This window comes from Thalassophryne amazonica, chromosome 11 (genome assembly GCF_902500255.1).
Source record: "Thalassophryne amazonica chromosome 11, fThaAma1.1, whole genome shotgun sequence".
In the NCBI taxonomy this organism is placed as follows: domain Eukaryota; kingdom Metazoa; phylum Chordata; class Actinopteri; order Batrachoidiformes; family Batrachoididae; genus Thalassophryne; species Thalassophryne amazonica.
Window position 1 is genome coordinate 69,309,281 of NC_047113.1, and position 24,930 is coordinate 69,334,210.

General features: G+C 39.8%; 1 protein-coding gene across 1 annotated transcript in view; it reads right to left on the reverse strand.

The window, feature by feature from the left end:
* The window catches only part of rxfp1 (relaxin family peptide receptor 1), a 109,874-nt gene that overhangs the window by 64,800 nt on the left and 20,144 nt on the right, over positions 1 to 24,930 (reverse strand). The gene's annotated exons all lie outside the window — the stretch shown is intronic.

Here is a 24,930-nt window from a genome sequence, read left to right on the forward strand (position 1 = left end):
AAACGTTGTTGTGAAGACCATTTGTGAGACTGTTCCAATCTACCCCGTTGTGTTTTGTTGGGCTGCTATGTTTGTAGGTCTGTGCTTTTGTGGCAGTGCTGTGGGCACGGACAATGGTTCTTTCAGGCTGAGCCGGCACACCTGCTTCTTATCAGATAATCAGTAACAGGTTATCTCCTCAGGGTTTGCAAGTGACGGTTGCCGAGATGGTTACTGGCTCTGTGTTGCTGCTCGTCTCCATCATTGCCATCACTCAAGGAAGGCTCAAACAGCACCATAAACTGGCAACATCTTGGCTGAAACACTCCTCTCTTGGCAGACCATCCAACCTGCTCCTGTATATCCTCCAGATCTTGCCTGAAGGAACAAATATCCAGTCTAGACACCATCTTGCCCACCTCTTCTGTTGTAACCATCTGTCATTGTCAAGACTGCATTCTTTGCTACCAAAAATCAAAGACATTTTTGGTGAACCATAATGGATTCAAGCATCCACACTTATGTGGTTGGAAACATTGCATTTGCCAGCAGTACACTGTGCGATTTTAGAACTGCTTTAGTCAATTTTCGATTCTAACCCTATGAGTAAATTAATAGGTTCTGTAACCCGAATGGCTGGACACAACTGCTGAACTCTGACACAGGAGTTTGACGTTCAAAAGGTTTTACTGAAAATACTTGCAGGGTTCGGTACACAAGAAGGCAAGCAATTATCAGCAATGGTAAGCAAAACATGAGGCAAAAGGGTCCAGAAAACAGGCAGAGAGTCAGAAAACACAGCAGAGCAACATTGGACAAAAACTGAAGCACAACAATCTGGCGGAGAGAAGAGGGAAAAGAGGGGCTTAAATACAGGAAGTGATGGGAGACAGGTGTGAGAGAAAGAGCCAGAGCAGGGCCTGGTAAACAAGAGGGAACTGCCCAACACCAAGCACCCATCGCCTAGCCTTCAGCTTAGCCCCAGCTCGACAGCCACAGAAGGGTTTTCTCAGCTCACGAGGGATCAGGTGAGTGATTCCTCTCGATTTACTCTGTAGTAGAAGGGGCTCCTCACGTGTGTATGTTATAGTGCACATCTTGTATCAAAACACTACAAACACAACATTCATCGAGCGCTAACACAGAGCTACACGGGCCTGTAGCCTCTACAGTTGGCGCATGTGTAAACTGTCAAGTACACCCCCTGCTGATGCTCCAATGTGATCTCAGATTCAGATTTACTTCACAGAAGGTTTTGATAGGTAACAAAGGAACTCAGCCCCTGGGACAACTCAGCCTGGGTTAAGAAGTTGGCCTGGGTTAGGGTTAGGAACTAGAACTGAAGCCTTTCAAGCCAAGGCATGAAAGAATAATGTGTTTTCCTACTCTTGCTGCTTTGATTTGTGCAATTTTCATGGAGTTTATGTCGCTCAACATAACTCAAACATATAGATTTCCATACTGATTACATAAGTCATAGGGATGTCAAATTCCTCCAAAAATCCTCCAGTACACCTTATTCAAATGTTGTCAAAGCTTTGAAGTGTGTATAAAGGAATAGACAATGTGCACAGAGCTTGTGTGGATTCCATTGCCTCTCCCCAGATGTGACATCCAACTGTTAAACTTGGCTTTCTTAATAGACCACAAAGCCAAACTGTCCCTGAGGCTCAGGTGCATCATTTTACACAGCTGTGAAATGACCCATTTTGTCATGTGGGTGGCATCAAGTTTGATATCAGGCAAGAAAAGTGGGACACGTTATTGATGATAATGAACATCAAACAAGGACAAAAATCATCACAGATTAGATTTAAAAAAAAATGTAATCTCTAATTGCTCGTGTTGACTTTACTTATGTTTATGACAGAATCTACATGGTTTATTTATTAGAAGGAGGTAAGATAAAGTGTTTTGGTGGTAAATGTCTTTATAGCAAGCACATGGATATAAGGAATGTCAATTTTACCTGAAAATTATATTCATTACATCCTCCATCTATGAAATCCTTTTCTCTGTTGTCACTGTGTCTTTCTATGAGTAATTACCTCTGAACATAATGGTTTCAGCCCCCGTCTTTATGCTGGGTTGTTTGTTGGAGCGTTGCTGTGTAATGGAACTATTTACATGACATGGGGAGAGAAGTTTGATTCTGGTACAGAGAACAAAATATTTTGAGGTGATTCAAAAAGGGCCTGAAAAAGGAAATAATAAAAAGGAAATAGTAAGGTACACCTCACGAGCACCAGGTTGGACCCCCTTTTGCCTTAATACTGCCTTAATACTTTGTGACACAGATTCAAGAAGGTGCTGGAAACATTGCTCAGAGATGTTGGTCCATACTGACATCACACAGCATCCCATTCAACCAGTCTACCAATTCTCCTCAACAAGGCATTTTCGTCCACACTACTGTCACTCACTGGATATCTTCTCTTGTTTGGACCATTCTCTGTAAACCCTAGTGATGGTTGTGTGTGGAAATCCCAGTAGATCAGCAGGTTATGAAATGCGCAGACCAGCCTGTCAGCACCAAAAACCGTTCAAAATCACTTGAATCCCCCTCCGTCCTCATTTTGATGCTCGGTTTGAACTTCAGGTAGTCATCTTCAGCATGTCCAGATGCCTAAATGCATTGAGTTGATGCCATATGATTGGCTGATTAGCTATTTTTGTTAACAAGCACTTGTACAGGTGTAACTAGTAAAGTGGCAGGTGAGTCTTAATCTTCTTTGTGAATGGTTCTTGTATTTTGGGATGGATCTGAATAAAAATTACAGCATCTGGACATCTTTCATTTGAACACTGAATTCTTGTTTTAGAGTGTAGTTTCATTTGAGAAGAGTTGAGGAAACATTTCAAGTCTCTCCCCCACCTGGTGTAGTGGTTAAGAGGATCCTCTGTTCAAAACCCAGCCCGTGGGCAAGGTCCTTGCTCCTGGTGTATAGTGAGCACCTTGCATGGCAGCACCCTGACATCGGTGTGTGAGTGTGAATGGGTGAATTTGAGACACAATTGTAAAGCACTTTGAGCTTCTGATGCAGAGGGAAACGTGCTATATAAATGCAGTCCATTTCTCACAAACAGAAAGCAATACAAATTAGAAATAGAGTTGATTACAACTAATAGCAATGCAATAAAAATGTGCTAAAACAAGAATAAAACATTTAAACAACAAACAATTAAAACCAGTGGTAAAAGAACAAATCAAAACCACAAAATCAATGTCGATGACAAGAAACACAAAACACATAAGTCTTCAATCTAGATTTAAATGAGTCCACAGAATCAGATTTTCTTATCACAATTGACAAACTGTTCCACAAAAAATGTGACCAATAAGAAAAGGCCCTGTAACCAGCTGACTTCTTCTTCACCCTCGGAACACACAATAAAGCCTAGATCCAGAGAAAAGACAGCATGAGCAGGTACATATGGTAAAAATAAATCAACCAAATGAGGGTGCTAGTCCATAAAAAAAAAAAAAAAAAAAAAATTGTTAATAAGAAAACCTTAAAGTCAGACCTCACATGAACATCTCTAATGACTTTCATTACATCACTGTGACATCAGTGACCCCACAGAGGATAAATATTTGAGTGTCTTACTACTTCCCATCAAGCTGATGAAGCCTTTCTGGATGAAGGTTGAAAAGTCTTCAAGGAACTAAACAAGCCCAGTTGACGTAACCTTGGATATTTTAATTTAATTTAATCTTTATTTAACCAGGTTAGTCCCATTGAGATTGAGATCTCTTTTACAAGGGAGACCTGGGCAGTTATAAAGTTTCCAGTTCACCTAACCTGCATGTCTTTAAATGCAGGAGGAAGCCAGAGCACTCAGAGGAAACCCACGCAAACACGGGGAGAACATGCAAACTCCACACAGAAAGGCCACAGGCGGGAATCAAACCCATGACCTTCTTACTGTGAGGCAACAGTGCTAACCACTAATCCACTGTGCTGCCCATGATATGAGTAAGACACATTTTCAAAAAACTTGCTGAAAATGCTCGGTCTAACCTGGGTTAGCAACCAAAATATTTTGAGCTGGACTGGCAAAAAGGGGAGGAGCCAGGGTCTTTTATATTAAAGTTGTTTCTATTTCTCCCTTTTTCCACTGGGGGTCTCTGCAGCACATCTGATATGAATCTGCATGTTGATGTGGCACAAGCTTGTGACGTGATGATATTCCATGGAACATGGGCATGGGCGGTAGAACCAGGAATGTGAAAGTTTATTTTAAAGAAACAAATTATTCCCAAGTATAAATTGTAACCAATGTTATTTGTTTCTTATGCATATGTGATAAATGATTTCTATTTTTTCTCCAAGAGGTCATTGTACGTGTTAAACTTTCAACCTCATTTAAAATTATCATCACAATGTGCATTTAAATCAGATTCGCTCCCATACTGAAAGATAAGAGGGAATCACTATAGTTTTTCCACAAAACCTTTGCAGATTGGATATTTTCTGTTAGAAATATCAATAAACTAATTTGTTTTATTGTTTCATTCCTTTTTAAAAATAGGACAAAAACAAAACAGTTTATACATTTCAACAAAATTCCATCCCATAAGTGGCCCTGACCTACTGCATGTTTACTGATTTACAATATGATATATCAAAACACTGATACATATGATAAAACACAATTTTGTAATCTGAGTTCTATGAGAGAGCATTTAAGATAAAGTAAACAAATAACTACCCCTAGCAGTTGGAACAGATTCGTCAAGTCTGAATATGTGACTTCACAGTAAACATGATTGTATATATTGTAAATTGTAAGAACAGATTATCCTTTAAAACCTGTCAAGTGCAGTCTCTTGATAAAATGGCTTTGCCTCACTTTTACAGATGAAAAAAAATGGCTTGGCTGTGAGAGTCCTTGTTCTCTGGTTCTATTTGAGCTAAAATGGAGTCAAATGACATAAACCTGATTTCCACAACCAATATCTGATAAAAATTAAATGTTTTACCTCCAGAAACATTAGTCAAGATGGATGAAAGTCACTGAATATTAATTTACACAACTCACTTTTTCCAAAACGTTAGGCCCTCTGGATTTCTTCTAAACTTGACTTAAAATTTCAACCCCAAATCAGAAAAAGTTGGGACGATACAGAAAATAAAACAAATACAATGATTCCTACATTTATTTCTATTTAATTGCACACAGTATGAACCAAAGATTTTTCATGGTTTGTGTAGTAAAGTTCTTTGCATTAAAAAAAAAAAAAATAGCCAGCTGAGGTGGTTTGGGCATCTGGTGAGGATACCCCCTGGTCATCTTCCTAGGGAGGTCTTCCGGGCACGTCCTACTGTGAGGAGGCCAGAACACCTACCATTTACTGGAGGGTTATATTTGCCAGCTGGCTTGGGAACGCCTCTGGATCCCCCAAGAACAGTTAGAGGACTTGATCGAGGATAGAAAAGTGTGGGATGACCCGGATAAGTGGCAAAAAAAATGACTGAATGAATATTCTATATTTCATTATACCTGCTTACTCCACTTAAGAGTCATAGAGGGTTTGGAGACTTAGAGGTGCAGTGTATGCTAAATATAAAGTATTAAATCATCACTTTTACAGCCAGTTATCTTGAGACAAGTCAGAGGATGGATACTTTTTCTGATCTGGGGTTGTATTTAACCCCTTAACGCCTGAATTTATATAGCTGTATATACAAAAAATGTTTTGTGTGTGTTTTTGCCTTTAAGTAGATGGTAAATAATGTTGAGATTATTAATTACACTTTTGCACAAAAAATAAATAGTAATTTTGGTATTTTGGTAATAATTTATGTTATAATGTTATAATAATAATAATAATGGTATGTTGCAAATTTGCGACAACAGGCATACTGGTCAAATTGGTATGTTGCATATTTGAGTCAAATATTGTAGCATATATGCGACAATAGGCATTAAGGGGTTAAAACCATCTCACAAGGAAGCATTGTGCAGAATATACATTTCATTTTGCTTACTTATGGCCAGCTTTATTTGAAGTCCTACGTAGGCCCTGAGGCCTCTTGGTGCTGGTGCTTGGCTTGAAATTCTGTAAAGAGATGTGGATGAGAGTCAACCACTTCCCTTGGATGCGATGCCAGTGCAATGCAGGTTACTTCCCCAGCCAAGGCCAGTACGCAGTTCAACTGGGTGGGTGGTGTGCCAGTAATGTTAATGTTTTGAGACATCTTATTTCATGATTTTTAATTTTTTTTTCAAGAAGATTACGTGAAAAACAGTGTCACTAGATCCCCATATAATCAGACATATTGTACACATGTTCTCACAGCATAGAAGAAATATAATCAATTAGCTCAAATGCAAATGCCCAGCTTTCACAGAGGTCTGCATTTTATTTTAGCATGTTAAACAGGCTACACTATTTGTTTAAAAGTACATTCAAAGTAAACCGGTGTCAGGTTCATGCACAGAGGACATGTGTCCATTATTGACTTTGCTTTAAAAGTTCAAAAGGAGATGTTCTTACTCTAAGTTGACTATAGAGTTCCCACTTGGCAGGAGCTCCATTAATGAACAGCATGACTCATTTTTCAACAACCCAAATGGGACAAAGTTTTAATAAGAATGATTAAATAATTTGTGCTTTTTTGGGGGCAGATCTAACAGGAGACCAAACAAATGATCAATCCCATTCTTATCCAATATTTGGTAGGAAACCTCTCTTGTTTTTCTTTCTTCAAAAAATGACCACCTTTATATAACTAACTATTTTTTGTGGTATATAAGCACACTACGTTTTTTTCATTGGTGGAAAAAATTAAATATGCCTGATACAAATAAGAGTCAAATACACAAATCACGAGACAATAGTGCTAAGGAATCTTCATAGATCACCAACCTGGGATCTGGCACAGGCTTCATTGGATCTAGTGGGGACTGTATTTGGTCCTGCTCTGTTGCTGCTGGTCTCAATTGTTTTTGTCCTCATATCTAATGGCCGAGTAGTTTCAATGTTATTATATCCAACAAATACTGTGCAAAATGTTTGGCTTGTATTATCTTTATTTTTGGCGGCAAAGTTCCACACGTCGTTACTTTTGAACAATTCATGCTATGTGCTTGACATTTGCAGGGATTTTTCAACAGTATTAGGGCAGAATGGTGGTTCAAGGGGTTCAAGTTCACCCATACCCCATTGTCCATGTATATCTGGAATGGTTTCAGTAAGGGCATATGGTGCAAAACATGTCAACTCAACATTCTGTAGCAACCCCAAGCAAATGGGAGTTTTCTGCAAGTTTTGGCTTGCAGAAAATTGCATTTAAAACATTATTTAGCATGTTGGAGCCTGGTACATCTTTACACTAAAACATATCAGAAATATCTTTATGGACAACACTAATGCTGTGCTGTCTTTGCAACATGTATGAACGAATTTCTAATTTATGGTGCACTAAAAATAAAGATGGTTTCACAGCTACATCTAAGTCTATCCAAAAAGCAATCATACTACTGGAAAAAACAAAGTTTAATTGGTAAATTTACAAAATGTGAAGTTTGTGACTTGAACCAAACTATATTAAGGGGAATTAGGTATTTGGCTGAATCGGGCCGAATTGGGGGGGGTTTGTCTTGGTTGCTTTGGCTGACAAATGGCACAAGCGAAGGTGTCCATTATCATTTCATAACTCACCATAATTATATGCACTTTACATTTCTTTTCTAATGTTTAATTACACTGGATATTTACTTCCCCTATGATTATCTGTTCAGTGGCTACAAGAAGCAGTTTTACACTGGACTTATTTGTGCATAATTAAGTAGCCTGTTACCTTCTACTTGCATAGGTGGTGTTTGTGTTAAATAATTAACGCATCAATTAATTTTGCTTCTTGTTGCATGAAGCAGCACCATATTTCAAAAGTAAATGCAACTTATGTTCTTTTCTGTTCATGATGCATTTTTGGACATATGTGAGCAACACTCCGGTGCAATTTATAGTCCACAAGACACAATAATTGAAAGAAAAAAAAAAAGTGCTTTTTGAAGAATCAAGCTGTGCCAAGTGAACTCCTCTCTTGGCTTAACTTTTTCCATGTTTAGTATGGAAATTGAGTGTCGGGTTGCGCTTTGTCACTGCGCCACTCAGTCAAGCAGTTGTGTGTTTGATGTGTGTACTTCATATTCCATCTCAGAGCGAGTTCAGAAAGGCACACTGTGGTTTGTGAATACAAACCAAGACAAGAAAGTTAGATCTTTTTCATTTTAACAGCATGCAAGCTATTTGTTCAAGAGGACTACACTCAAACTACCTGCAAACTACCTCAAAGCAGTCCTGTTTATCTAGCAGCGGGGGAAACAGCATGACATCTTTGTCTGTGAATCTTTGATGCCTCTGACACAATTGAAAATCTATCAAAATCTAAAACTGAAATAGAAATCAAGGCTTCATTTGTTTTTCTAAGTGACACCCTGATGTTCTTTAAGAGATCTACCTGTGTAATAAATCATACTTTTGTGATATTTCAGACTGTATAATTAAAGCGCTGAGCCCATGGAAACAACGTTAAACCGAAATGTCAAGTCAACCCAAAGGACTGAGCATGAAAGCTCGTGCATTATGCCGCCATACTGACGTTTACCGCCATTATAATTAATGCACATACTAAAAAACAACCTTTTCCACCACACATACATACATATACATACATACACACGTATACACACTGGTTTCATTATTTTGGCTCAGGGCCGAGGCAATATATCTTGCTGACCTAATTATAAGCAGTACAATACTATAGCTGGCATTAATCATACAAAGAGCAATATTTGTATATATTTGTAACATTTTCATTCATTGTCAAGTTCATCTGACAAAATAGTTATTGAGAAAAGCCATCAAGTGTCACTCATTTCTTGTTTTTGAAATAACATTTTATCTTTTACTTTACTGCCTCCAAACTCCAATTTGACATTCATGATACCAATCAGCATTTATAAATGAACTCGCCATTAGCTGTTCTCATTACCACCACAAAGATACTTATGTTTCTTTTTGGAAAGCCATCAAATTTTACACAGACATTGTTTGATATATATATAAAATAAACAAATAAATAAATAAATTTCATGTCAAGTTTGTTTGTTTGTTTATTTGTTTTTAAATCAGTGTAATTTTGGTTTGGATGGCTTTTGATGGTTGATCTTTACTATACTTTTATTCATTCATTCATTCATGAACAAAAATTTCCATGAACAAGGAACGATAGAAGATAAATCTTGCAAACATTGTCCCTTATAAACTGATAAAAACATCCATAAACTTCCACAATTTCAACCCTAACACGTCTCCTCGTCAGTCACCAAACATCAAATTAACATAATAAACAATGACATTACTGTCTTACATTTCAGCAGCTGCATTCATTTTTTCTGCTAGTTTACTGTATTCTCTCATAATTTTATCCTCATACATTTTTTTGAACTCGTAAACATTTGTACAACATTTAATTTCATCAGTCAGTGCATTCCAAAGCTTAACTCCATATACACAGGGACATTTCTGTTTCATAGTAGTTTGTGAGTACTTAACCCAAAAGTTATATTTTCTTCTATAGCAAGTGGCCTGTGTAACAAAACTAAACAAACTCTGGACTTCATGTGGCAAAATACCACGCTTAGCTTTTCACATAATAAGAGCAATTTTTGAGTCAACAAAATCTTTAAACTTTAACTGATTGGCTGCAATAAACAGATTGTTAGTATGCTCTCTGCAACCTTTTTTGTTGACTATGTGGGCTTTCCAATTTAATTTCTCATCCAGCACAACACCAAGAAATGTTCATTAACTCTTTCAATATTAATCCCATCAATGGTAATTTTCACATCATCATTCTTCCTTCGATTGCCAAATATCATATAGTTTGTTTTATTCCAGTTTAAAGCCAACTTATATTTTCATTAAACCATCCATCCATCCATCCATCCATCCATCCATCCATCCATCCATCCATCCATCCATCCATCCATCCATCCATCCATCCATCCATCCATTTTCTTCCGCTTTATCCTGAGTTGGGTCGTGGGGGCAGCAGTTCAAGCAAAGCCGCCCAGACTTCCTGATCCACACACACCTCCCCCAGCTCCTCCGGGGGAACCCCAAGGTGTTCCCAAGCCAGCCGAGAGATGTAGTCCCTCCGGTGTGTCCTGAGTCTTCCCCGGGGCCTCCTCCCAATGGGACGTGCCCGGAACACCTCTCCAGCGAGGCGTCCAGGGGGCATCCGGATAAGATGCCCGAGCCACCTCAACTGACTCCTTTCGACGTGGAGGAGCAGCGGCTCGACTCCGAGCTCCTCCCAAGTGACCGAGCTCCTCACCCTATCTCTAAGGGAGCGCCCAGCCACCCTGCGGAGGAAACTCATCTCGGCCGTTTGTAACCAATTTCTCACTTTTATCATTTCTTCCCCTATTATTTCTGTTATTTCTAACAGATTACTTCATGAATAATATATACTGGTATCATTGGCAAACAAAACATTTAGTGTTTTAGAAGATTCACGTCATTAATAAACAAAAGAAAAAGCAAAGGCCCTAAAACTGATCCTTGCAGAACTCCACATTTAACCTCTCTAAGATCAGAATTTATTCCGTTTATATGTACATACTGGTGACGATTCGTGATATAACTTTGAAGCCACTGGTGTGCTGGCTGTGCCCCTAATCCCATACTTATATAGTTTTAGTGATGAATCATGATTTATAGTATAAAATGCTTAGTGTAGATCAATAAACACTCCCACAGTGCACTCTTTTCTTTCAATTGCAGTTGTAATTGTTTCTATCAATTCAATGAGTGCTAAGCTTGTAGATCACTGAGATCTAAATCCATATTGTTTTTCACTAATTAATTTATGTTTCTCAAAAAAAAAAAAAAAATTGTTAGTTTTTTATGTAAACCATTTCTCACGAACTTTAGAGAACTATGAAAGCAGTGACACTGGTCTATAGTTGTTAAATTTGTGTTCATCCCCATTTTTAAAAATAGGGATCACTTTAGCCACATTCATTTGCTCAGGAAAAACTGGTTTGTATGGAAAGATTAAAAATATAGGTCAGCTGTTTAAGAAAGCAATCAATAGTTCTTTTAACAATTGTCATATCTATCCATCAATATCTGTAGATAATTTACTTTATGTTCACTAACCTTCCCAACATAGACAGACTGCATTATTCTACTTCCCATTATGAATGATTTCTTTTGATTAGTTGTATTCATGGATTCTGCAATATTAGCTCCAATATTTAAAAAAAACAAAAAAACTTGTTAAATTCATTAGCAATAGTTTTACTGTTGGTACAACCCTGATCCAATGAGTTGGGACATTGTGTAAAATGTAAATAAAAACAGAATACAATGATTTAGTAGAGAAACTTGAATCTTCGACTTGAAGCGAAACGTTCTCTCATCAAGCAACCCAGTCCAGTCGAAGATTCAAGCTTCTCTACTATGGAAACCACCTGGACAACTGAGAACATACACAGAAACAATACAATGATTTGTAAAAACTCTTCAACCTATATTCAATTGAATACACCACAAAGATAAGATATTTAATGTTTAAACTGATAAACTTTATTGTTTTTGAGCAAATATTTGCTTATTTTTAAAATGTATGCCTGCAACACGTTTCAAAAAAGCTGGGACAGTGGTATGTTTACCACTGTGTTACATCACCTTTCCTTCTAACAACACTCAGTAAGCGTCAAGACAAGAGTCTGTCAGTTTGAACATTAAATATCTTGTCTTTGTGGTGTATTCAATTGAATATATGTTGAAGAGGATTTGCAAATCATTGTATTCTGTTTTTATTTACATTTTACACAACGTCCCAACTTCACTGTAATTGGGGTTGTATATTCAACATCATTCTCAATAAAATATTCTGGTAGCTGTCTTGGTTTGAAGTTAAGTCTCATCGCACTATTTAATACATTCCATGTTGCTCTCATATTCCCATGATTCTCCCTCAATTTTCTATTGTAATAGTCCTTCTCAGCAGTTCTCATAGTAGTTGTTAGTTTATTTTTATACATTTTATATTTTATCTCACTGTTTGGGTGTCCATTTAAAAAAAAAAATTTCTACAGTTTATTTTTCTTTTGGCATGATTTCATCATTCCTATTGTAAATCAAGGTTTTCCACTTTTTGAAAATTTTTTATTTGGTTTATCGGACACCATGTATTATCCTTCAGACTCTTTTGAGTAAATGCTTTAGGAGAGCATTAGCATGGCAAAAACCTTTCAGCTTCTGGGGGGGTGGAGCCCCCTCAGACCGCCCGCCTTTTTAAGCATTTTTCTTTTTTTGCCTCTCACATGCCTTTAAAAGCTTTTGCTTTTCAGCTGACTCCTCGAATTACAGCCCTCTTAACCCCCTGCCACTTTAATCATTTTTAATGTAGATGTAAATTAATATTCAAAGTTTTCAACTAGTTGACAGTAGGGCTGTACAATACGGCCAAATTATCATATCTCAATATTGTCATATAAACTGTCAAATAAATGTCACTTATATACATGCTGTCCATATTCATGAGCTGCTTGGGTGTGTAGGGAGAGTTCCAATGGGATAAAAGCTTTTCCACCTGCCATCCCGGGTTCTCAAGACCAGGCACCTAAGGTGGCTCTATTCTCTCTCTCTCTTTTTTTTTTTTTTAAAGATATTTAGGTGTACTAGTAAACACTAGTAGAGTTCCACCTTAGATTTGGAATGTATAATAGCAGATATACTTACTGAATTTTCATATCAAATATGAGGACTATGATTTGACACAAAGTGCAGCACAGTGAAAATTAAACAGTCTTAAACAAAAAGGTGATAATACCACACTCATTTTGCACTCATCATAAGGTTAGGATACTGTGTCCTCAAAAAGTATTGGAACACTTGGAATTTCACACATTTAATTTGTTTATGCCATCTTAAATACAAGAAATACACACACAACACAAAAAATATAATTTTCTAAAATTATCTTCCTGAAACTCAGACTGAAAGCAAATCTCTAAAACTGATAAACCTGTAATAATAATCAGTTTATTGCCTGTTTTCTTTAGAAAAGTCAGGGGATGGAAACATGAACATTTCCAAGTAAATGAATATGTCTTGGACTTACTTCCATCAATTATGAAGAAATACAAATGTTTCTTTCACCGAAACATCAAATCTAGGCTTTCATCTCAAATGTATTTTCTGCCAAATTGTAGCTGAACTTTCAGGTCTTCTTTGTAATAAATCCTCCTCTACACCACTTCATCAGGAAGGTTTTACATTTTTAATTAATTTATATGAAGTTGTAGAGATTTGCTTTCAGTTTGACTTAAGGAAGATAATTTTAGAAAAAAATGTATCTGAAATTGAATAAGAAATTAAAATGTGTGAAATACCAAGTGTTCCCAATACTTTTGAGGGCAATTGGGAAACAGTGAGGAGCAGCATCTTACATCTCATATATAGTGCAGCAAATAAGATAATATTTAGAGTGGAATCCTGCAAATGGTGATACAAACATCAGATTTGGTACAAATAATCCATAGACATGAACTCTTTTGAAAAAAAGAAAACAAACTGATTGGCCACTTGAATTTTCAATAAGCAGCCAGGTAGGGGCCAATTGAAGAATTACAGAGGGGCCAAAATTAAAAGATGCTCCAATCATATAGAAAACTACACCACATTATTTGTCTGATCATAAAGATTCCAAAAAGGTATAGTGTGGACTATCTGTGACTGAATGTTATGGAGTTATGAGGTAAAAACAGCAAGAATGGTGACAAAGGTAAGTTTCAGTTTGTACAGGCGTCAAAAGTTAAAGTTGCTCCATTAATTTTGCTCCATCTGTATTTATGCTGAATTTGATGCTTGTATCACCATTTGAAGGATTGTTTCAGTTATCTGCTGCACTAATAAGCCAACAGAGCATGAGCCAGCTGCTGTCTGTTAGCTTAAACGTGTATATAAGGCAACCCGAATTAAAGGAGAAATGCTGCTTTTAACAACCTGGACTTCATTTCTGGCATAAAATACGGTCGTTTACTCACCAATATAAGTTTGGTGTCATGAGAAGTCCATAGTTCAAACGATGTGTTCAGTTAAATCCGAAGCAAACATTTTTCTTCTTCTACTAAGGATTAGAACGTTTTGTGGTACACAGCACTAACTACTGGACAGGAGGAACCTAGCAGTCAATGTCACTCACTGATTTGAAAATGCAGGTCTTTCAACTAGCCGTGTGGTGCCGTGACTTGTCAAACATCTGTGTCCAATCAGATTTCAGAGGAGTCCAGTGAAACTCTGGCCTCTGCTCCAGCTCCACCCATGCCAGGAAGTGTTCAACATTTGACATTTCCTGTTTCACTGTGACTGAGAATTTGGCACTTCTATTGAGTGTGAGCTTGCCACTGACTTCCCTCAATTTCCATGGGATCTCGTCTCTCAGTCCAGGAAGTGTTCGACATTTGAACATTTCCTGTTTTACTGTGGATTTGAATTTTGGCACTTCCTGTTTAGGATGCCCTGTACCATGATTGAGCTTTGTGCCGCTGCGCGACGCTTCGCTCATATTATATTTCAGCCGATGAATTACAAACTGTTTCCATATATACCTTCAAGTTGTTTTTTTGACTTCTTTAGGTCTTTTTAGGTTCACTGAAATTGTGGGATAATTCACTTGTTAGATGTATGATTTTGTTGTTCCATTGCATTTTTCCAATAGGAAGCCTATATATGATTTTTTTCCTCTGATTACTGCCTTCTCAGTTTTCCATAACACTGACAGTGAGATGTCTGGAGAGTTGTTCATTTCCAGTAAGAATGGCCACGCTCGCCTTATTAATGATGTGCAATCCGGGTCTTAATAACATGGGCGTTTTAGTCTCTGACTATCGCTAACACAATAGTCCTCCACGTATTGCTTTGTAGTTCTGGTAGAATACCAAATTCCTTGAGTTGCCAGAGGGGCTGGAGCATTCGATTTTGGGTTGATGATTGTATTAAAGTCTCCAGCTGTATTAACGTTATTTAAGTTGGACAGGAAAAGAAAAGATCAATAAACAACTATTGATCTTGGCCGAGGTCTGTGTTCTTCGAGTGCCCTGCTAGTTCACGCAGTTTAGAGATTCTACTGCAAGAGAACAGAAAATAATAATGCAATGGGCTCCTAAATGTGAACATCATGATTTCAAGATAATGCTTTAGTTTAGCCTCGCAAATTATCTGTATCTGTTTGAAAAGCACTCAAGCATGGTTTGTTCAAAAATGAAATCCTGCAAAAAAGCTCAGTGTAGCTCACACATGGCCTCAAAAAATTATTAAGAAGCACCCCTGTGCTTACTTCTCCCACAGGTTAACCACCGCTGAACAGAACTATGACGTTGGCAATCAGGAACTCCTGGCTGTGAAAGAGGCCCTTGAGGAGTGGAGACATCTGTTGGAGGGAGCTGTGGTCCCGTTCGTGCTTCTTACCGACCACCGGAACCTGGAATACATTCAGACCGCCAAGCGGCTGAACCCCAGGCAGGCCCGGTGGTCGTTTTTTGGCAGGTTCAACTTCAAGATTACCTATCGCCCCAGGACTAAGAACGTCCGGTCCGACGCCCTGTCCTGGGTGCATGAAGAGGAGATAAAAACCAGGCTGTTGGACCCACCGGACACCATCTTGCCGGAGTCCACTATCATCGATACCCTCACGTGGGACGTGGAGGGAGTCGTCAGGAGGCCCTGACCCAACACCCGGATCCGGGAGGTGGACCATCGATCCGGCTGTACGTGCCACTAGACGCACAGACTGCTGTGTTGGACTTCTGTCATGGGACCAAGCTCTCCTGCCATCCAGGGGTGCAAAGGACCGTGGCAGTGGTCCGGCAGCGGTTCTGGTGGCCATCAGTAGAAGCGGACACACGGGACTACATCCGGGCTTGCACCACCTGCGCCAGGGGCAAGGCAGTACACCAGCCAGAGAAGGGGCTCCTCCAGCCATTGCCTGTGCCTCGTCACCCCTGGTCCCACATAGGACTGGATTTCGTCACAGGCCTCCCTGCATCCCAGGGGAAGACGGTCGTTTTGACTATAGTGGACTGGTTCTCAAAGGCGGCCCACTTCGTGGCCCTCCCGAAGCTCCCGACTGCCCAGGGGACCGCAGACCTCCTGGTCTACCATGTCGTGCATCTGCATGGTATCCCCACAGACACTGTGTCAGACCGTGGTCCTCAGTTCTCCTCGCAGGTCTGGAGGAGCTTTTGTAAGGAGCTGGGGGCCACGGTGAGCCTGTCGTCCGGGTACCACCCACAAACAAACCCGCTCTGCTCTCCTGAAGGCCCGGATATGGGCTAAGGACCATGCGGACCACCGACGAGCCCCAGCCCCAGCTTACCAGCCTTGGCAGGAGGTTTGGCTCTCCATGAAGAATATCCTTCTGCAAACGGACTCCCAAAATTGACCGACCATTTCATCGGACCCTACAAGATCGTCAAGGTGATCAGCCCAGCCGCAGTGAAGCTTCAACTCCCGGCCTCACTGCAGATTCACCCGGTCTTCCATGTTTCCCGAATTAAGCCATATCACACATCAGCCCTCTGCTCCCCTGGACCGGCGCCACCTCCTGCCCGGATCATCGTTGGAGAACCAGCCTGGATGGTGAAGAAGCTCCTCGATGTTCGTCGGAGGGGTCGGGGGTACCAATATCTGGTAGACTGGGAGGGGTATGGCCCGAAAGAATGCTCCTGGGAGCTTCATTCTGGACCCCGCCCTCCTGGCGGATTTCTACCGGGAGCACCCAGGACCCCCCCCCCCAACGGGCGCCACGAGGCACCCGTTGGGGGGGGGGGGTCCTGTTGTGTGGGCCGCTGAAGAGGAGGTACTGCTGGCCCACCACCAGATGGCACCCGGCCATGCTGGCACCTTTTGGCCTCCAGAGGGCGCACTGGCTTTTTGTACCACCAGGAGGTGCACCTTAAGGTTGTCATCAGCTGCACTTCATCACTCATCATTGCACCCATAAAAGCATGGTAGAGACATCATAACTCTGCCGAGTTATCAGCTTAACCAACAGCTTGTAGCTGGATTTGTGGAAGTTTGGAGGAGCTGGCATTCTCCACTCCTCACTTCTCGTTTCTAAGTATAACCTTTGACACTGCACATTCTCAAGTTCCTCTGCTCTCTGAGAATTATTGGATTTTTCCCTCAAGAGGAAACTGTGTTTTGCTGACTGTTTGCTGGGTGTACACACACCCACCTAATCTGTTTTTGCTCCTGCCAGCAGTACCGGTCTGACAGCCTTGAGCGGTGGCCACCTGGGGTACCAGGACTTGGCCGTTCTGGTGTGTTGCAGACCTCCGGCTGGCGGTGGAACTACATGGGTCCCGGATCTTCTCTGGATAGGCGTCTCCTACCCTCGGGCCTGCCCATGTGTCACTTTTGTGCTAATTGGAGTTTGCCCTTTTGGACCTTTATTGCGCTATTTGCATAATAAATTGTGATTTATTGGTGAACCTATTGACCGCTCATTTACGCCCCCTAATGTGGGTCCGTTTCATTCACTTTCTCAACAAAGCACACAGAAAGATGAAAGAGAAGAAAACAAAGTAATTACAGCATCTGCAGAGCTTTTAAAAAGTTTTGATGATGATAATTGCTTGGCTTTTGTGGACAAAAGGCCAAAAGAGAACAACAAAAAAGATGATATCAAATGTCTGTGACGTTATGGGGACAAATAGTTTCACAGCAATGCAGCATTCAGTGAAAAAAGTTGTTACTTGAGTTATTTAGAACAGAATAGGAATAAGAAGAATATGTTAGTTAGGAAGTAATGTTTAGCCCTTTATCTATGGCGATGGCGCCCACGACATATTTTCCAGATGCGTATTTTTTTTACCGTAACTCCGCCATAGTTTGTCCAATCCGAATGATTCAAAGTGCATTGTTAAGCTAACACCAAGGGCTTTCCAATGATATATGGTGTATTATGGTAAACGTAAGCCTGTGACATCATAACGCAGAGGAAAAACACGGAAGTTTCACACTACTGCGCCGCTGATTCTCGTTACCGTAAGTTCTCATGTAAGCCCTCAATCTGAAAAATTTCAACACTGACAGCAAGCCAAGAACCCGTGCTTTCCAACAGTATGCTATATGTTGCATATATTACGGTGAAGTGCGTTCGGTGACTTTTGAAATGAGGGAAAAGTATGAAAAAGAGCGCAAAAATGACAGAAAAGTACAGAGACAGACAGCAAACATAAATGTAGTCATTTTTGAGGAAAAGGCAGGGTGTTAGTGTCATTTGTGAAGGTGTGTGTGCATGTTTGTGTGGGTGTGATGGCTCCATTAGCCACAAGCCACTGCCCGGTGCCAACAAGCAGTGGAAACCCAACTTGCCAGCGATCAACAAAGGGGCGGCGTTCTTGCAAGGTTTGCAAGAGGTCACCGTGCTGGATGTGCAAACTTTGTAAAATTGGCCTCTGTCTTCAGCCAGACAGAAACTGTTACAAACAGTATCACACCGACTGATGTAGTTTAGATCTAATTTTGATTCTTGGTTATATATTTGTATATAGTTTGACACTTTATTGTTTTATTCATATTGTATAATTTTGCACAAAATGAGTGATTTATTGCACATTTTAATAATACAGATAATAATTGATACATTTATGTATATATAGTTTGCACTTTGTTGTTATTCATATTGTTTGGTTCTGCACTTTAAAATTGGTTACTTTTTGCATATTTTCGCCTTTCAAAATGTTTACTTTTGCACTGTTTCTGCACTGTTTCTGAGTTTTAGACACACAAAATTAATTATTTTGATTGTAAACACTTACAGCTTCCTGTTAAAAATGTGAAATCCAACTTCCTTTACATAATCATTTTTCACTAAAAACTGAAAAAAAATCAAGTTCGTTTTTGTGTTTTTTCTGATTTTAAATGCTAAAACTTACAAATAATGTGTATAAATAGTTAATCAGGTGTAATGTAATTGAAATTCAGGTACTCTTGGAAAAGGGTACCAAAGCACACAAACATAGAACATTATTTCTTAATTTTATTGCTATAATAAAAATTATAACCAATCGTCCATTTATAGCCTCAGTAGGTAAGGGTTAAGAGATCCCCAGGTGTCCATTATTGCTTTCTTTGTTAGCAATCAATTTCTGATCATATGCACAAATTATACAGTCAGTACTTCACACAGTGATTTACAAATACTGATATTCCTGCCATTATTCTTGAAGCACTCAAAATACATTTCAATAAAATTCTCTTTCATTAAGCAATCTCATAAAAGAACTAAGTCACCATGGATACAGATGCACCTAAAGTCAAGGGCACTGCCGAATGAAATAAAACCAGTTGTGAGCCAGAGAAGAAGTAAATCCTAGAATCTGCATTCACACTCTGATGATTAGCTCGGCCTTCGCCAATGGAAAGTGACAATTTGACAGAGAGATTTCACAGACATTTTGGAGACTCTACACACTACATTGGTTAGCATCAATCATAGTGTGACTATACCCACTGAGACCCATTGGTGCTGTGCTCATTCCTGGATTCCGCTGCATGCATGCATGCATCTATCTATCTATCGAGCTATCATCTTATTGTGAAGTATTCAATGGATGTGAAGACCCCCTCCGCCTCCACCTCTACACTTTTATCTCTTTTGCAGTAGACACATTATTACAACTTCTTTGACACCACCATGCTTAATGTTGTCAGAACAAGTGCTCTCTAGTGGATATTTTGTTTAATGTTCATGTTTAGCAGTAATGGTACTTGTAATAAGTGTAGCTTATTCGTAGCTTTGGAGGCCAGGCTGGGCGAATTGGAGACTCGGCTCCGCACCGTGGAAAATTCTACAGCTAGCCAGGCCCCTGCAGTCGGTGCGGACCAAGGTAGCATAGCCGCCGTTAATTTCCCTTTGGCAGATCCCGAGCAGCTGGGAAAGCAGGCCGACTGGGTGACTGTGAGGAGGAAGCGTAGCCCTAAACAGAAGCCCCGTGTACACTGCCAACCCGTTCACATTTCTAACCGTTTTTCCCCACTCGACGACACACCCGCCGAGGATCAAACTCTGGTTATTGGCGACTCTGTTTTGAGAAATGTGAAGTTAGCGACTCCAACAACCATAGTCAATTGTCTTCTGGGGGCCAGAGCAGGCGACATTGAAGGAAATTTGAAACTGCTGGCTAAGGCTAAGCGTGAATTTGGTAAGATTGTAATTCACGTCGGCAGTAATGACACCCGGTTACGCCAATCGGAGGTCACTAAAATTAACATTGAATCGGTGTGTAACTTTGCAAAAACAATGTCGGACTCTGTAGTTTTCTCTGGGCCCCTCCCAAATCGGACCGGGAGTGACATGTTTAGCCGCATGTTCTCCTTGAATTGCTGGCTGTCTGAGTGTTGTCCAAAAAATGAGGTGGGCTTCATAGATAATTGGCAAAGCTTCTGGGGAAAACCTGGTCTTGTTAGGAGAGACGGCATCCATCCCACTTTGGATGGAGCAGCTCTCATTTCTAGAAATCTGGCCAATTTTCTTAAATCCTCCAAACCGTGACTATCCAGGGTTGGGACCAGGAAGCAGAGTTGTAGTCTTACACACCTCTCTGCAGCTTCTCTCCCCCTGCCATCCCCTCATTACCCCATCCCCGTAGAGACGGTGCCTGCTCCCAGACCACCAATAACCAGCAAAAATCTATTTAAGCATAAAAATTCAAAAAGAAAAAATAATATAGCACCTTCAACTGCACCACAGACTAAAACAGTTAAATGTGGTCTATTAAACATTAGGTCTCTCTCTTCTAAGTCCCTGGTAGTAAATTATATAATAATTGATCAACATATTGATTTATTCTGCCTTACAGAAACCTGGTTACAGCAGGATGAATATGTTAGTTTAAATGAGTCAACACCCCCGAGTCACACTAACTGCCAGAATGCTCGTAGCACGGGCCGAGGAGGAGGATTAGCAGCAATCTTCCATTCCAGCTTATTAATTAATCAAAAACCCAGACAGAGCTTTAATTCATTTGAAAGCTTGACTCTTAGTCTTGTCCATCCAAATTGGAAGTCCCAAAAAACAGTTTTATTTGTTGTTATCTATCGTCCTCCTGGTCGTTACTGTGAGTTTCTCTGTGAATTTTCAGACCTTTTGTCTGACTTAGTGCTTAGCTCAGATAAGATAATTATAGTGGGCGATTTTAACATCCACACAGATGCTGAGAATGACAACCTCAACACTGCATTTAATCTATTATTAGACTCAATTGGCTTTGCTCAAAATGTAAATGAGCCCACCCACCACTTTAATCATATCTTAGATCTTGTTCTGACTTATGGTATGGAAATTGAAGACTTAACAGTATTCCCTGAAAACTCCCTTCTGTCTGATCATTTCTTAATAACATTTACATTTACTCTGATGGACTACCCAGCAGTGGGGAATAAGTTTCATTACACTAGAAGTCTTTCAGAAGCGCTGTAACTAGGTTTAAGGATATGATTCCTTCTTATGTTCTCTAATGCCATACACCAACACAGTGCAGAGTAGCTACCTAAACTCTGTAAGTGAGATAGAGTATCTCGTCAGTAGTTTTACATCCTCATTGAAGACAACTTTGGATGCTGTAGCTACTGTGAAAAAGAGAGCTTTAAATCAGAAGTGTCTGACTCCGTGGTATAACTCACAAACTCGCAGCTTAAAGCAGATAACCCGTAAGTTGGAGAGGAAATGGCGTCTCACTAATTTAGAAGATCTTCACTTAGCCTGGAAAAAGAGTTTGTTGCTCTATAAAAAAGCCCTCCATAAAGCTAGGACATCTTTCTACTAAGAAAAGTAGTTCAAGAAAATAAGAACAACCCCAGGTTTCTTTTCAGCACTGTAGCCAGGCTGACAAAGAGTCAGAGCTCTATTGAGCTGAGTATTCCATTAACTTTAACTAGTAATGACTTCATGACTTTCTTTGCTAACAAAATTTTGACTATTAGAGAAAAAATTACACATAACCATCCCAAAGATGTATCGTTATCTTTGGCTGCTCTCAGTGATGCCGGTATTTGGTTAGACTCCGATTGTTCTGTCTGAGTTATTTTCATTAGTTACTTCATCCAAACCATCAACATGTTTATTAGACCCCATTCCTGCCAGGCTGATCAAGGAAGCCCTACCATTATTTAATGCTTCAATCTTAAATATGATCAATCTATCTTTGTTAGTTGGCTATGTACCACAGGCTTTTAAGGTGGCAGTAATTAAACCATTACTTAAAAAGCCATCACTTGACCCAGCTATCTTAGCTAATTATAGGCCAATCTCCAACCTTCCGTTTCTCTCAAAGATTCTTGAGAGGGTAGTTGTAAAACAGCTAACTGATCATCTGCAGAGGAATGGTCTATTTGAAGAGTTTCAGTCAGGTTTTAGAATTCATCATAGTACAGAAACAGCATTAGTGAAGGTTACAAATGATCTTCTTATGGCTTCGGACAGTGGACTCATCTCTGTGCTTGTTCTGTTGGACCTCAGTGCTGCTTTTGATACTGTTGACCATAAAATTTTATTACAGAGATTAGAGCATGTCATAGGTATTAAAGGCACTGCGCTGCGGTGGTTTGAATCATATTTGTCTAATAGATTACAGTTTGTTCATGTAAATGGGGAATCTTCTTCACAGACTAAAGTTAATTATGGACTTCCACAAGGTTCTGTGCTAGGACCAATTTTATTCACTTTATACATGCTTCCCTTAGGCAGTATTATTAGACGGTATTGCTTAAGTTTTCATTGTTACGCAGATGATACCCAGCTTTATCTATCCATGAAGCCAGAGGACACACACCAATTAGCTAAACTGCAGGATTGTCTTACAGACATAAAGACATGGATGACCTCTAATTTCCTGCTTTTAAACTCAGATAAAACTGAAGTTATTGTACTTGGCCCCACAAATCTTAGAAACATGGTGTCTAACCAGATCCTTACTCTGGATGGCATTACCCTGACCTCTAGTAATACTGTGAGAAATCTTGGAGTCATTTTTGATCAGGATATGTCATTCAAGGCGCATATTAAACAAATATGTAGGACTGCCTTTTTGCATTTACGCAATATCTCTAAAATCAGAAAGGTCTTGTCTCAGAGTGATGCTGAAAAACTAATTCATGCATTTATTTCCTCTAGGCTGGACTATTGTAATTCATTATTATCAGGTTGTCCTAAAAGTTCCCTAAAAAGCCTTCAGTTAATTCAAAATGCTGCAGCTAGAGTACTGACGGGGACTAGCAGGAGAGAGCATATCTCACCCGTGTTGGCCTCTCTTCATTGGCTTCCTGTTAATTCTAGAATAGAATTTAAAATTCTTCTTCTTACTTATAAGGTTTTGAATAATCAGGTCCCATCTTATCTTAGGGACCTCGTAGTACCATATTACCCCATTAGAGCGCTTCGCTCTCAGACTGCAGGCTTACTCGTAGTTCCTAGGGTTTGCAAGAGTAGAATGGGAGGCAGAGCCTTCAGCTTTCAGGCTCCTCTCCTGTGGAACCAGCTCCCAATTCAGATCAGGGAGACAGATACCCTCTCTACTTTTAAGATTAGGCTTAAAACTTTCCTTTTTGCTAAGGCTTATAGTTAGGGCTGGATCAGGTGACCCTGGACCATCCCTTGGTTATGCTGCTTTAGACGTAGACTGTGGGGGGGTTCCCATGATGCACTGTTTCTTTCTCTTTTTGCTTTGTATGCATCACTTTGCATTTAATCATTAGTGATCGATCTCTGCCCCCCTCCACAGCATGTCTTTTTCCTGGTTCTCTCCCTCAGCCCCAACCAGTCTCAGCAGAAGACTGCCCCTCCCTGAGCCTGGTTCTGCTGGAGGTTTCTTCCTGTTAAAGGGGAGTTTTTCCTTCCCGCTGTAGCCAAGTGCTTGCTCACAGGGGGTCGTTTTGACCGTTGGGGTTTTTCATAATTATTGTATGGCCTTGCCTTACAATATAGAGCGCCTTGGGGCAACTGTCTGTTGTGATCTGGCGCTATATAAAAAAAAAGTTGATTGGTTGATTGATTGATCACTAATTGAAGAAAATAACAACAACCCCAGGTTTCTTTTCAGCACTGTAACCAGGCTGACAAAGAGTCAGAGCTCTATTGAGCCGAGTATTCCTTTAACTAGTAATGACTTCATGACTTTCTTTACTAATAAAATTTTAACTATTAGAGAAAAAATTACTCATAACCATCCCAAAGACGTATTGTTATCTTTGGCTGCTTTCAGTGATGCCGGTATTTGGTTAGACTCTTTCTCTCTGATTGTTCTGTCTGAGTTATTTTCATTAGTTACTTCATCCAAACCATCAACATGTCTATTAGACCCCATTCCTACCAGGCTGCTCAAGGAAGCCCTACCATTATTTAATGCTTCGATCTTAAATATGATCAATCTATCTTTATTAGTTGGATATGTACCACAGGCTTTTAAGGTGGCAGTAATTAAACCATTACTTAAAAAGCCATCACTTGACCCAGCTATCTTAGCTAATTATAGGCCAATCTCCAACCTTCCTTTTCTCTCAAAAATTCTTGAAAGGGTAGTTGTAAAACAGCTAACTGATCATCTGCAGAGGAATGGTCTACTTGAAGAGTTTCAGTCAGGTTTTAGAATTCATCATAGTACAGAAACAGCATTAGTGAAGGTTACAAATGATCTTCTTATGGCCTCAGACAGTGGACTCATCTCTGTGCTTGTTCTGTTAGACCTCAGTGCTGCTTTTGATACTGTTGACCATAAAATGTTATTACAGAGATTAGAGCATGCCATAGGTTTTAAAGGCACTGTGCTGCGGTGGTTTGAATCATATTTATCTAATAGATTACAATTTGTTCATGTAAATGGGGAATCTTCTTCACAATTATGGAGTTCCACAAGGTT